This window comes from Mauremys mutica, chromosome 6 (assembly GCF_020497125.1).
Source record: "Mauremys mutica isolate MM-2020 ecotype Southern chromosome 6, ASM2049712v1, whole genome shotgun sequence".
Lineage (NCBI taxonomy): Eukaryota > Metazoa > Chordata > Testudines > Geoemydidae > Mauremys > Mauremys mutica.
Window position 1 is genome coordinate 128,897,395 of NC_059077.1, and position 12,728 is coordinate 128,910,122.

A 12,728-nucleotide genomic window follows, 5' to 3' on the forward strand; every position below is an offset into this window, starting at 1 on the left:
GGTACAGACTGTCACAATATATACATGGTGCTTATATACAATGCCAGGTACACAAAGCTGAAAATAATTGAGCCAAATCAGATGGGAGGAAGAATTTGTAATCAGAAAAATGTGAATGATAATTGGGAATTGTTTAAGAAGAACACTGTACTAGATGCTCAAAAGGCCACAGTTGAGGAAGAAGGCCATATTGGTTTTAAACAAATGACCTGATTAAGTAGCTATAAAAAATAAAATTAAAAAAGTAACAAATGGAAGAAAGGAAAAGCTGGGGGCAATGAATATAAATCAGAAGCTAGGAATTATAGAAAATTGATAAGAGAAGCAAAGGGACCCATGATGAAATCTATGGCATTGTGAGGTATCATTATTCTTAAAGACAATAAGAACAAGTATTAAATCTATTAGGAACAAAAAGTATCCCTACTATAGTTCTGGTCCATTACTAGATGGAAAAGGTAGAATTATCAGTAATAATGTAAAAAAGGCAGACGTGTTCAGTAAATAGTCTGTATTTGGGAAAAAACAGATGTTTCACCATATAATGATGATAACATTCTTTCCATTCAACTAGGATCTCAGGAGGATGTAAAAGAGCAGCTACTAAAGTTAGATATTTTAAAATCAGCAGGTTTGGGTAACTTGCATCCAGAGTTTTAAAAAAGAGCTTGCTGGATTGTTAATGTTGATTTTCAGTAAGTCTTGGAACAGAGGGGAAGTTCCAGAAGGCTGGAAGAAAAGCTGATGTTGTGTCAATATTTAAAAAGGGTAAACAGGATAACCTGGGTAATTATAGGCCTGTAAGCCTGACTTCAATCCCGGGCATAATAATGGAGCACCTTATATGGGGCTGGATTAATAAAAACTAAGAGAGTAAGATACTTAATACTAATCAACATGGGTTTATGGAAAATTGATCCTGTCAGACTAACTTGATGAAATTACAAGTTTGGTTGACAAAGGTAATACTACTGATGTAATTTATTTAGACTTCTGTAAGGTGTCTGACTTGGTATCATATGAGATTTTGATTAAAAACTGATAGGTCTCAAAATGTAAATAGGGAATCATCACTGAGCAGGTATGTTTCTAGTAGGGTTCCACAGGGGTCTGTTCTTGGCTCTATGCTATTTAACATTTTTATCAGTGACCAGGAAGAAAACATAATACCATGACTGATAAAGTTTCCAGATGACATAAGAATTAGGGCAGTGGTAAATAATGAAGAGGACAGGTCGCTGATTCAGAGCAATCTGGATTGCTTGGTAAACTGGACACAAACAAACAATATGCATACATCTAGGAACAAAGAATGTAGGCCATACAGGGTGGGAGACTTGATCCTGAGAAGCAGTGACTCTCTGAAAAAGATTTGTGGGTCATAGTGGGTGATCAGCTGAACTTAAACTCCCAGTGTGACGCTGTGGCCAAAAGAGCTAATGTGATCCTTGGATGATATATAAACATGGGAATCTCAAGTAGGAACAGAGATTATTTTGCCTCTGTATTTAGCCCTGATGGGACCGCTGCTGAAATAGTGTGTCCAGTTCTGGTGTCCGCAATTCAGGAAGGATGTTGATAAATGGGAGAGGGTTCAGAGAAGAGCCATGAGATGTAAGATGTTTGGACTGAAATTTTCCATGCTGGTGTCTGTCTCATATTGATTTTTTGGGAGTTTGTTGGTTTACAAATTTTAAATGTCTCAATTTCTGAGAATGAGGTATGAGAAATAGCCCAAGTTTTAAAAAGTTGTACAATCATTTTGTTGAAAACTTCAAGTGCAGGGGTCCCCAAACTGTGGGGTGCCCCCCTAGGGAGTGTGTGGAGGAACGTCCGGGGGGTCCAGTGGGGCCTGGGCCAGCCCGCACAGGGGTGGGGAAGGAGTACCATACAGCTCCTCTCTGCCCCCAGCTCTGCTCCTGGTCCTGCCCCCAGCTGCGTCCCCTGCTCCTGGCCCCATTCCCAGGCTTGGTGCGGCTTCATTCCCGGCCCAGGGCCGAGGCTGAGGGCAAGGCCGGGAGCAGAGATGAACCTGGCCACAGGCCTGGCTGCTGGCTCCCACCTCAGCCAGGCTGCTGCTCCGATCCCACCCCCAGCTTCAGTCCCCTTACCCTTGTCTGCATCTTCCCTCCACCAATCTGCAGTCCTGCTCCTGGTCCCAGGGAGGTGCAGACAGGCGTAAGGGGGGGCGTAACCCTCAAAAGTTTGGGGACCACTGCTCTAGTGATTCCATGCGGTGGAGCAGGAACTTGACATTTGTCAGGGAGGTCTCACTGGTGTGAGGGGTGTGCTTTTTTCCATCCCTGTGAAAATTCACTCAAATTGGGCCAAATTACAAGGCTCCAAAAAACAAACAAACTCCATTTACACATGCTTGTTAAAGACTTGTTGTTTTGGTAGCTAAATTCTCAGATGGTTCTGTCTGCACCGAGCATGCTCCAGCCCCTCACAGCCACCTTGTGTGACTGAACTGTGTGTGTGCCATGCTCCACAGAGCAACTGAGCATGTTCCATCCCACGGCTGCAGGGGCTGAGCAGGACTTTCCTGGCAACTGCGGCTCCTGGCAGTCAGGGGACATTCTCTTAAGCTCTGTGCCCCCATGCTGGGCCCAGCCTGCATGGAGGAGAAGGTGGAGGCAATTTAACTACCATGCAGAAGGGTGAGGAACAGGGTGTAGTAAGAAGAGAAGGATCCTGTGGAAAAAATATATGGTCAAGTAATTAAAGAGTATATCATAAAGTATACGCAGAAGGGCCTGAACTCAGGTTGCCCAGGCAACTTTAGTTCTGGCATTTCCTAAGTTTTGAGAGCTTGGCTTTGCACCCCTAAACTGTTAATTTAGTTTTTTTATGAAATTAGAAATAAACTGTGCAGCACTCAACCTTAAATTTAGCTTAATTTTTCCTCCATGTAATTTCTATTAAGTCTGACTATACCAAGCAAAACCAGGGGCCATGTGGTCGAGTCTGTGACACCCTGTAGACAAATGGAAAGCGTCAGAATACTGTAGGCAGGAGGAGATATTAATTCTTTATTGAGGAGTACCTTGGAAAAATCTTTCTACTAGTATTTTTCTCACCAGCTATACTCGAGGCCAAATTGTATCTCGTCATAGTTGAAATTGCAATGAATGAGCCTTTAGACGCAATCACATACTCCATTAGGTTTGAGGTATTTCCTGGACATCATGAATACTGCAGTACGTTTTGCTCAAACATTTGCTTGAATTTCTAAATCAATTACTTGGCAAAGCTGTTACTATTAATATATTTGTATTAGAGTACTGCCTGGAGGCCCTAAAATGCTATGAACTGTCCAGAGCTTATATGCTAAATAGACAAGATAAAAGTTAAGAGAAAGGACACATTATCCCCAGTTTACAGATGGAAAACTGAGCCTTGGAGATTAAGTGACTTGTCTATGGAAGAGCTACAAATTGAACCCAGATCTCCTGAGTCCCAGTCTGGTGCCATAACTGTATGACCAGCATCCTTTTCTGCCTTCTACCTCTTTAGTGTTGATTTCCAGTTAATGTTCGTCAGAGTTTTATTGCCATGAATGTTCACAGAAAGTGAAATTTCAGATAAACTGCTTTTGCAGTATGACCACAAGGTTGAGTTCAGGCTACTGCGAAACAAGCTGGGGAGCGAGAGGTGGTCTGTCAAGCAGGTCCCAGGCCATTCATAACCAACATCTTACAAGCTACCCAAAGACCAATACGTCATTTATTCCCAGCAAGGTGACCTGCTCAATGAGCAAGCTGCTGAATATTTAACCCAAGATCCCAAATTCATACTTGGACTGAAAATATGGTCCAAGATTTAAAATAAATAAATAAATAAATAAAACATAACTTTCCCCTTCTTTGTAAAGCCCAATTTGTTACAACTCTGTTTCCCCAAGATCCTGATGAACCCTATTAGAAATATTGGATTAAGCTGGCCTTGACAGATTAGGGCAATACCTAATGGACCCATTTACATACTACAACAGATAATCCAATGCTGTCATCAAATCAACATTAGTTCAGTAATTTAGATATAGAGATAAAAATACACTTAGCATATAGTGCAGGGGTAGGCAACCTATGGCACGCGTGCCGAAGGCGGCACACAAGCTGATTTTCAATGGCACTAACAGTGCCCGGGTCCTGGCCACCAGTCCAGGGGGCTCTGCATTTTAATTTAATTTTAAATGAAGTTTCTTAAACATTTTAAAAACCTTATTTACTTTACATGCAACAATAGTTTAGTTCTGTATTATAGACTTATAGAAAGAGACCTTCTAAAAACGTTAAAATGTATTACTGGCATGCAAAACCTTAAATTAGAGTGAATAAATGAAGACTTGGCACACCACTTCTGAGAGGTTGCCAACCCCTGATATAGTGTATTTGACACAACACAACTTTTTCCTCTTCTAAAGTTGAGAGAAATATCAAGGTATCAGATATAAAATTAAACTTGTTGTATTGAACCATGCTTTTTATTCAAATGCAAAGTTTTTTAATAGCCAGGCAAAATGCAGATTTGGAAACTCCAGCTACTTAACACTTCAAAAAGAAAGTCTGCTTAAAATACATAGAGTACTATTGCATTAAACAGTTATTTAGAATATTCCACCATCTGACAGCTGATCATTTCTTCATTGCTGGAAATAGGTGAAATCTAGGGGTGCCCCCTCTCTGGGATATTGGGTCAGTAAAATAAGGGAAATTCTTGCTCTGTGGATAATCTTATGAACCTGAAATACAACAATACTATTCAATATTTTGCTATTTGGTCACCATTTATAATTTTTTTCTGAAACTAAGAAGAATGCTACTAAGCCTGTCTTTTTAAGTGTCCTTCTGAGATGTTTCTTAAGATAGTACCTGGTGTCATGCAAATCTTGGTCAAGATTTCAAATCTGGGTGCCTAAAGTTAGGATCCTATATATGGGTTTAGGAACCTAAATTAGTTTGGCCTGATTCTCAAAAGCTCTTCAACTCTTAAAAATTATTTAAAGACCCTAACTTTAAGTGCCCAGGTTTGAAATTCTCAACCTTTAATTGTGGTGACTGTCTTGGAACCAATATTAGATAACATGTTGATATGCTGGAGGGTAGGGATAGGATACAGAGGGACCTAGACAAATTAGAGGATTGGGCCAAAAGAAATATGTTGAGGTTCAACAAGGACAAGTGCAGAGTCCTGCACTTAGGACGGAAGAATCCCATGCACTGCTACAGACTAGGGACCGAATGGCTGGGCAGCAGTTCTGCAGAAAAGGACCTAGGGGTTACGGTGGATGAAAAGCTGAATATGAGTCAACAGTGTGCCCTCGTTGCCAAGAAGGCTAATGGCATTTTGGGTTGTATAAGTAGGGGCATTTCCAGCAGATCGAGGGATGTGATCATTCCCCTCTATTCAGCACTGGTGAGGCCTCATTTGGAGTACTGTGTCCAGTTTTGGGCCCCACACTACAAGAAGGATGTGGATAAATTGGAGAGAGTCCAGCGGAGGGCAACAAAAATGATTAGGGGGCTGGAGCACATGACTTATGAGGAGAGGCTGAGGGAACTGGGATTGTTTAGTCTGCAGAAGAGAAGAATGAGGGGGGATTTGATAGCTGCTTTCAACTACCTGAAAGGGGATTCCAAAGAGGATGGATCTAGACTGTTCTCAGTGGTAGAAGATGACAGAACAAGGAGTAATGGTCTCAAGTTGCAGAGGGGGAGGTTTAGGTTGGACATTAGGAAAAACTTTTTCACTAGTAGGGTGGTGAAGAACTGGAATGGGTTACCTAGGGAGGTGGTGGAATCTCCTTCTTTAGAGGTTTTAAGGTCAGGCTTAACAAAGCCCTGGCTGGGATGATTTAGTTGGGTTTGGTCCTGCTTTGAGCAGGGGGTTGGACTAGATGACCTCCTGAGGTCCCTTCCAACCCTGAGATTCTATGATTCTATGATTCTATACTCTTGTAATACTCGCAGTTAAACTGGACCTGTGCCTATTGTTTCTGCCTGAATGTCCAACACTGATTGTTGTCTGTTTATGATTGCCAAGGACTGGTTTTTACAATGTAAATTAGTTGGTGTAGTGCATCTTGAAATCTTATTTGAAGATTCAAGTGTGTTTTGGCCTTGAGCATTGTCACAGGGACTTAAAACGAATGGAAGAACTGTAAATAAGGAGTTATGAGAAAAGGCAATATATTGAACTAGAATTGTATTGAACTAGAATTGTCCAATATGCTGCTGGGTTCACACAATTTCTCACTTGTCTTTAATATCTTTTATCAGTGCTCTGGCAGAAGGGGTAACTTGCACATTAATTATGGGTCAGATTGTAATACCCTTCTCTACAGCCTTACTCCATAAGTAGCATCATTGACTTCAATGAATAGTTTCTTACTCCATGTGATGTCCCATTTAAATCCACGAAACCACTCCCTGGATAAGGTGCTACTAAATATGAGTCAGAGGATAAGAACCTTGACCTTATGTGGCAATATCTTTGAGGCTATTGCTGAACCAAATGCCTAGGGAGGAACTGGAGGCAGACGCAAGGGCACCACGAGGCTGCAACATGCGCCTATTGAAATGTCAAGAAAGAGCAAATTTACGACTCGAAAAATAAAACAGGGAACAAAATTGCTGTAATCAAAACCAGCATGGAAAAACTCCCTACAAAACTTAATAAAAAAACAAGATAATAAATAAATAAATTAAATAACAAAAACAAGCACTTGTCAAACAACAATTAATTACAGCATAATGGTGCAAAAGTCATTGGTCCCAATAAAAAAAATCACTATATAAACAGGGGGCCTTGCCATGAAACTTTGGGTTTGTCTTGCCAAGACTTCCCTGGAGCATCGTGTCGTGATCAACAAAACCCGGCTCCTCCCTGGCCACTAGATTGAGCCTAACTCTAAACTAATAGTTATAATATCGACTGGTGGGACAGTGTGTGTGTGTGCATGTGGTGTAATTAAATGCATATGCTAATTGTTGTATCTTCAATAAACGCGGTGTATTGCCTTTTTCCCTAAAAAACATCCTGTGTGCTTCTTATAAGCATAACAGATGAACTTCAACAATAGTGACTGCTGCTGATTAGCTTCAAAGTCATGGCTGATTGCTTTATGTCTCTGAGTAGCACCTCTATGTGATAAGAATAAATGTGATAGTGTTACATGGTATTCAGAGAATTAGTATTCGTTTGAAATGGGCTTGTCCCTGAACGCTGGGTCTGGATTGAGAGCAGAGATCATACCACAACCGTGCAGCATGCCTATATCAGGTTGAATCCCATCACTGAATTTGTAAAACTTGGGAAAGTTTGGACATGGACCTGGAGTTCAGATCTCAAGTCTGATTGTTCTAGTAGAGAGTTTTGTCTGACCCATTATAGGGTCATGAAGTTTAGAGCTCAGACTTTGATTCTGGCCCCATCATTAATATTTTAAACACAATATTACTGCGCATAAACCTGCCCTGCCATCCGGAGCACTTTGTGATCTAGTCATTCCAAGAGGGAATCTAGCCATTCCTGCAGTGAGTCCTATGATCCAGCATGTGATTAGATTTAGAGATGGTTTTAAACTGCCCATTTTGGGGGTATTTTGTCTGGGGGTTTGGCCCAGGCCTATCTTTGGATTCACTCACTGGAATTGTTTAAAGCTTCCGAGGGCATTCGCTGAATTTTCAAACAAAGAATCTGTAGAAATGTAGGACTGGAAGGGATCTTGAGAAGTCAAGTCCAGCCCCCTGGGATGAGGCAGGGCCAAGTAAATTTACATCATTCCTGACAGGTGTTTGTCCAACCTGTTCTTAACCTCCAAACATGGGCAAACTCCTGTTGGGACTGTGGAGATAGCTAGTGGCTTCCAGGGGGCCCCATTTAAAAGATGAGCATTTACCAAAATCATCTCACTGTGGTATCTGAGTATCCTGCAGAAGTTCCTATATTTAGAACAGAGAAGACCTGTAGGATCTCATTTAGCTGTGGTAATTGCTGATTTCCCAGTGGCCATTACTTTGTGTTTGTGTGCATGCTGTGTATTTAGGTGCACATTTTTAGTTTGATTTCCTTCAGGAAAATAGGTTAAGCTGGTATGGTTGTCTCCACTGTTCACTGTCTGTGGAGAGATAACAGAAAGTCAAGACCCTTCCTTGTTATCTCCCCACAGGAAACTACCTGGAAAAGTCTTTGAATCTCCTAGAGGGGGTTCATATGACTCCTTTGTCAAACTGGAAGAAATACATTTGCTCTCACCATGGCTAAGGCGCATAACAGCATGTTCTTCTTCGAGTGCTTGCTCATATCGATTCCAATTAGGTGTGTGCGCGCCGCGTGCACGTTCGTCGGAAGATTTTTACCCTAGCAACACTCAGGGGGTCGGCTGGGTCGACCCCTAGAGTGGCGCCGCCATGGCGCCGTAGATATACCCCTGCTGACCCAATGGCCCTTCAGTTCCTTCTTACCGCCCGTGTCGGTCGTTGGAACAGTGGAGCGCGGCTTAGCTGATCTCCACTTCCCTAGCTACTCGTAATTATCTCGTTAATTCTTGTGTATATAGTTCAAATTTCTCTAGTTGTAGTTAATTTTATTAGTTCATAACATAGTTAGTGTATATAGTTAAGAGGGGTTCGGGGATTATCCCCTTCCCCGCACCTGGTGCCGGGGCCCATGCCCGGTTCACTGGGTTTCAAACTGTGCTCGGCCTGTCACAAGCCAATGCCAACAGGAGATCCCCACGACTCCTGTCTTAAGTGCCTCAGGGAATCTCACCTCGCAGATAAGTGTCGTATTTGCAAGGCCTTTAAGCAAAATGGCAAATGAAATTTAATGTGGATAAATGTAACAAATGGCAAATGAAATTTAATGTAGATAAATGTAACAAAATGGCAAATGAAATTTAATGTGGATAAATGTAAAGTAATGCACATTGGAAGAAATAACCCCAACTATACATACAGCATGATGGGGGCTAATTAGGTACAACGAGTCAGGAAAAAGATCTTGGCGTCATCGTGGATAGTTCTCTAAAGATGTCCACACAGTGTGCAGAGGCGGTCAAAAAAGCAAACAGGATGTTAGGAATCATTAAAAAGGGGATAGAGAATAAGACTGAGAATATATTATTGCCCTTATATAAATCCATGGTACACCCACATCTCGAATACTGTGTACAGATGTGGTCTCCTCACCTCAAAAAAGATATTCTGGCACTAGAAAAGGTTCAGAAAAGGGCAACTAAAATAATTAGGGGTTTGGAGAGGGTCCCATACGAGGAAAGATTAAAGAGGCTAGGACTCTTCAGCTTGGAAAAGAGGAGACTAAGGGGGGATATGATAGAGGTATATAAAATCATGAGTGATGTTGAGAAAGTGGATAAGGAGAAGTTATTTACCTATTCCCATAATACGAGAACTAGGGGTCACCAAATGAAATTAATAGGCAGCAGGTTTAAAACAAATAAAAGGAGGTTCTTCTTCACGCAGCGCACAGTCAACTTGTGGAACTCCTTACCTGAGGAGGTTGTGAAGGCTAGGACTATAACAATGTTTAAAAGGGGACTGGATAAATTCATGGTGGCTAAGTCCATAAATGGCTATTAGCCAGGATGGGTAAGGAATGGTGTCCCTAGCCTCTGTTCGTCAGAGGATGGAGATGGATGGCAGGAGAGAGATTACTTGATCATTGCCTGTTAGGTTCACTCCCTCAGGGGCACCTGGCATTGGCCACTGTCGGTAGACAGATACTGGGCTAGATGGACCCTTGGTCTGACCCGGTACGGCCGTTCTTATGTTCTTATGTTCTTATGAGGACAAAAAAGGAGCGGGACTTTCGTCTCAAGCAGCTCCTGATGGAGGCAGCTCTTACCCCTCCGCCCTCGGCACTGAGCGCTGGACAGTCTATAAGCAGAAGCGCTTCCTCGGCACCGGATCGCACCGGTACCGCTAAGGCCTCTTGGCACCGACCATCGCCGGCACCGACATCTGTTCGGCACCGCTCCCTCTCCCCGAGGGTGAAGAGACATAAGACTCCGGCTGCTTCCGTGACACCTGCACCGCAGCTAGAGCACACGACCGCCCGGCACCGACACCTGCCGTGGCACCGACAATGTCGGCACCGTCGATTCCGGTCCCGCCAGGTCCGTCGAGTCCGGTGTCTGAAAGCTCCCTGGCGAGAGCCATGGTTGAGCTCACGATTCCCTCCATGCCGGAGACATTTTCCATGGCGAGGGAGCTGATCGGAATGACAGAGTCTGCGCTGCCTCAACCCCCGGCACCGCTGGTGCGGGTCATACAGTCGATCGGCAAGCCTGCCTTGATCAGACCACCCTCTGTTGGCACCGCAGAGCGGCACCGTTCACGATCGCGGTCCCGCAGACGTTCTCGGTCCCATCACCGGTCCCGGTCCCGACGCCGCTCACAGTCCCAGCACCGCTCCAGGCACCGTGACTCTCGTAGCTGCTCCCATCGTCGAGCCTCGAGATCTCGGTTGACCTCCCGGCACTGTTCCGGTCGCAGGTCCTGATCTCGTTCCCGGTACCGGTATGGCTCCCGGTACCGATCCCCAGTGCCGAGTAGAGTGAGATCAGTCAGAGAGGGAGACTCTGCCCAGGGCTTTTCAGCCCCTCCATGGCCATCTCGACACACATCTGTGTCATCTCATGCGGACAGTTCCTATGCTCAGGACCGTGATTCCGATGTGCCCACCAGAGTCTTCCAGGAGACCCAGGCCCAAGACCAAGGCCCCCATCAGTGGTCATTCTGGACACCTTGGGCGTACCACCAGGCCCAAGGTGTGCCAGTAGTTCCGTCTCGCTCTGTCCCATCAGAGCACCGAGTGCCAGAGGCTACTGTTAGCCGTCCCCCTCTGACCGGTACGGAGGAAGCTCCAGTTCAGCCACCAGACTCCCAGATCCACCTGGAGCAGGAGGCCGTCCAAGAACAAGAGCCCACACAGGACCCGCTTGTCCCCGGCCTTTCCTCTTCCTCCTCTCCAGATGAGGCGGTGGCAGGAACATCCTCCTCGGGCCCTCCTCCAATCGACCTGAGGGCCCATCAGGACCTCCTGAGACAGGTGGCACTCAATATGAACCTCCAGGTGGAGGAAGTTCCGGAAATAGAGGACCCGGTAGTAGATATCCTGTCTTCTGACGCACCCACAAGAGTGGCTTTACCATTTATCCGGACGATCCAGGCCAATGCTGATACCATCTGGCAGTCTCCAGCCTCTATCCTACCCGCTGCCAGGGGAGTTGAGCGCAAGTACATGGTGCCTTCTAAGGGGTACGAGTACTTTTATGTGCATCCTCCTCCCTGCTCCCTCATAGTGCAGTCTGTCAATGAGAGGGAACGCCATGGCCAGCAAACGCCGGCACCAAAATCGAAGGAGGCTAGGCGTATGGACTTACTGGGCCGTAAGGTGTACTCGGCAGGGGCCCTACAACTCCGGGTGGCAAACCAACAAGCCCTGCTTAGCCGCTACAATTATAACACCTGGGCGGCGGTGGGTAAATTTACGGAGTTAGTCCCTCAAGACTCCCGTCAAGAGTTTGCTGCCCTCTTGGAGGAGGGGAAGAAAGTGGCGAGAACTTCCCTCCAGGCCTCGTTGGATGCAGCCGACTCCGCAGCCAGGACTCTGGCCTCGGGTGTTGCCACGAGACGCATTTCATGGCTTCAGGTGTTAGGCCTCCCGCCAGAGCTACAGCATACCATACAGGACTTGCCCTTTGACGGTAGAGGCCTGTTTTCTGAAAAGACTGACCCTAGGCTACAAAGCCTAAAAGACAACAGGGTCATTATGCGCTCTCTCGGCATGCACACGCCGGTGACTCAGCGCAGGCCTTTCCGTCCCCAGCCTCACTGCCCCTACCCTGTGCCTGGACAAAGACAGGACTTTGGCAGAAGGCGTGGCTGAGGTGGTCATAGGCGACAGTCAGGACCCCAAGGGGGCCAAAATCAGGGTCCCGCCAAACCACCAGCGGGGCCAAAGCCAAACTTTTGAAGGCACGCCCAAGGACGGCATACCAGTTATTACCCAGGATCCGTTCCCTTCCTTTTACAACCGCCTCTCCTTTTTCCTCCCTGCGTGGTCCCATCTAACCTCGGATCATTGGGTCCTACGCACGGTGGAACTTGGGTACTGCCTCCAGTTTATTTCGCCCCCCCACCTCCCACCCTCCATCCTCGTCCCTCTTCAGGGACCCCTCTCACGAGCAATTCCTCTTGCAAGAGGTGCGGATGCTCCTCGCCATCGGAGCTATAGAGGAGGTACCAAAGGACAAAAGGGGCAAGGGGTTCTACTCCCGCTATTTCCTAATCCCCAAGGCGAAGGGAGGTCTCAGACCTATCCTAGACCTGCGAGAACTCAACAAGTTCATGTTAAAGCTGAAGTTCCGCATGGTATCCCTGGGGACCATCATCCCATCCTTGGATCCCGGAAACTGGTATGCCACCCTTGATATGAAGGACGCGTATTTTCACGTCGCCATTTATCCTCCACACAGAAGGTACCTCCGGTTTGTGGCCAACTGTCAACATTTCCAGTTTACGGTCCTTCCGTTTGGCCTCTCTACAGCCCCAAGAGTATTCACAAAGTGCATGGCTGTAGTCGCCGCCTCCCTCCGCCGCTGTCGGATACACGTTTTTCCGTATCTAGACGATTGGCTCATTCGAGGGCCCTCCGAGGCCCAAGTCACCCGTCATGTGGGCATTGTCAAGGACCTATTC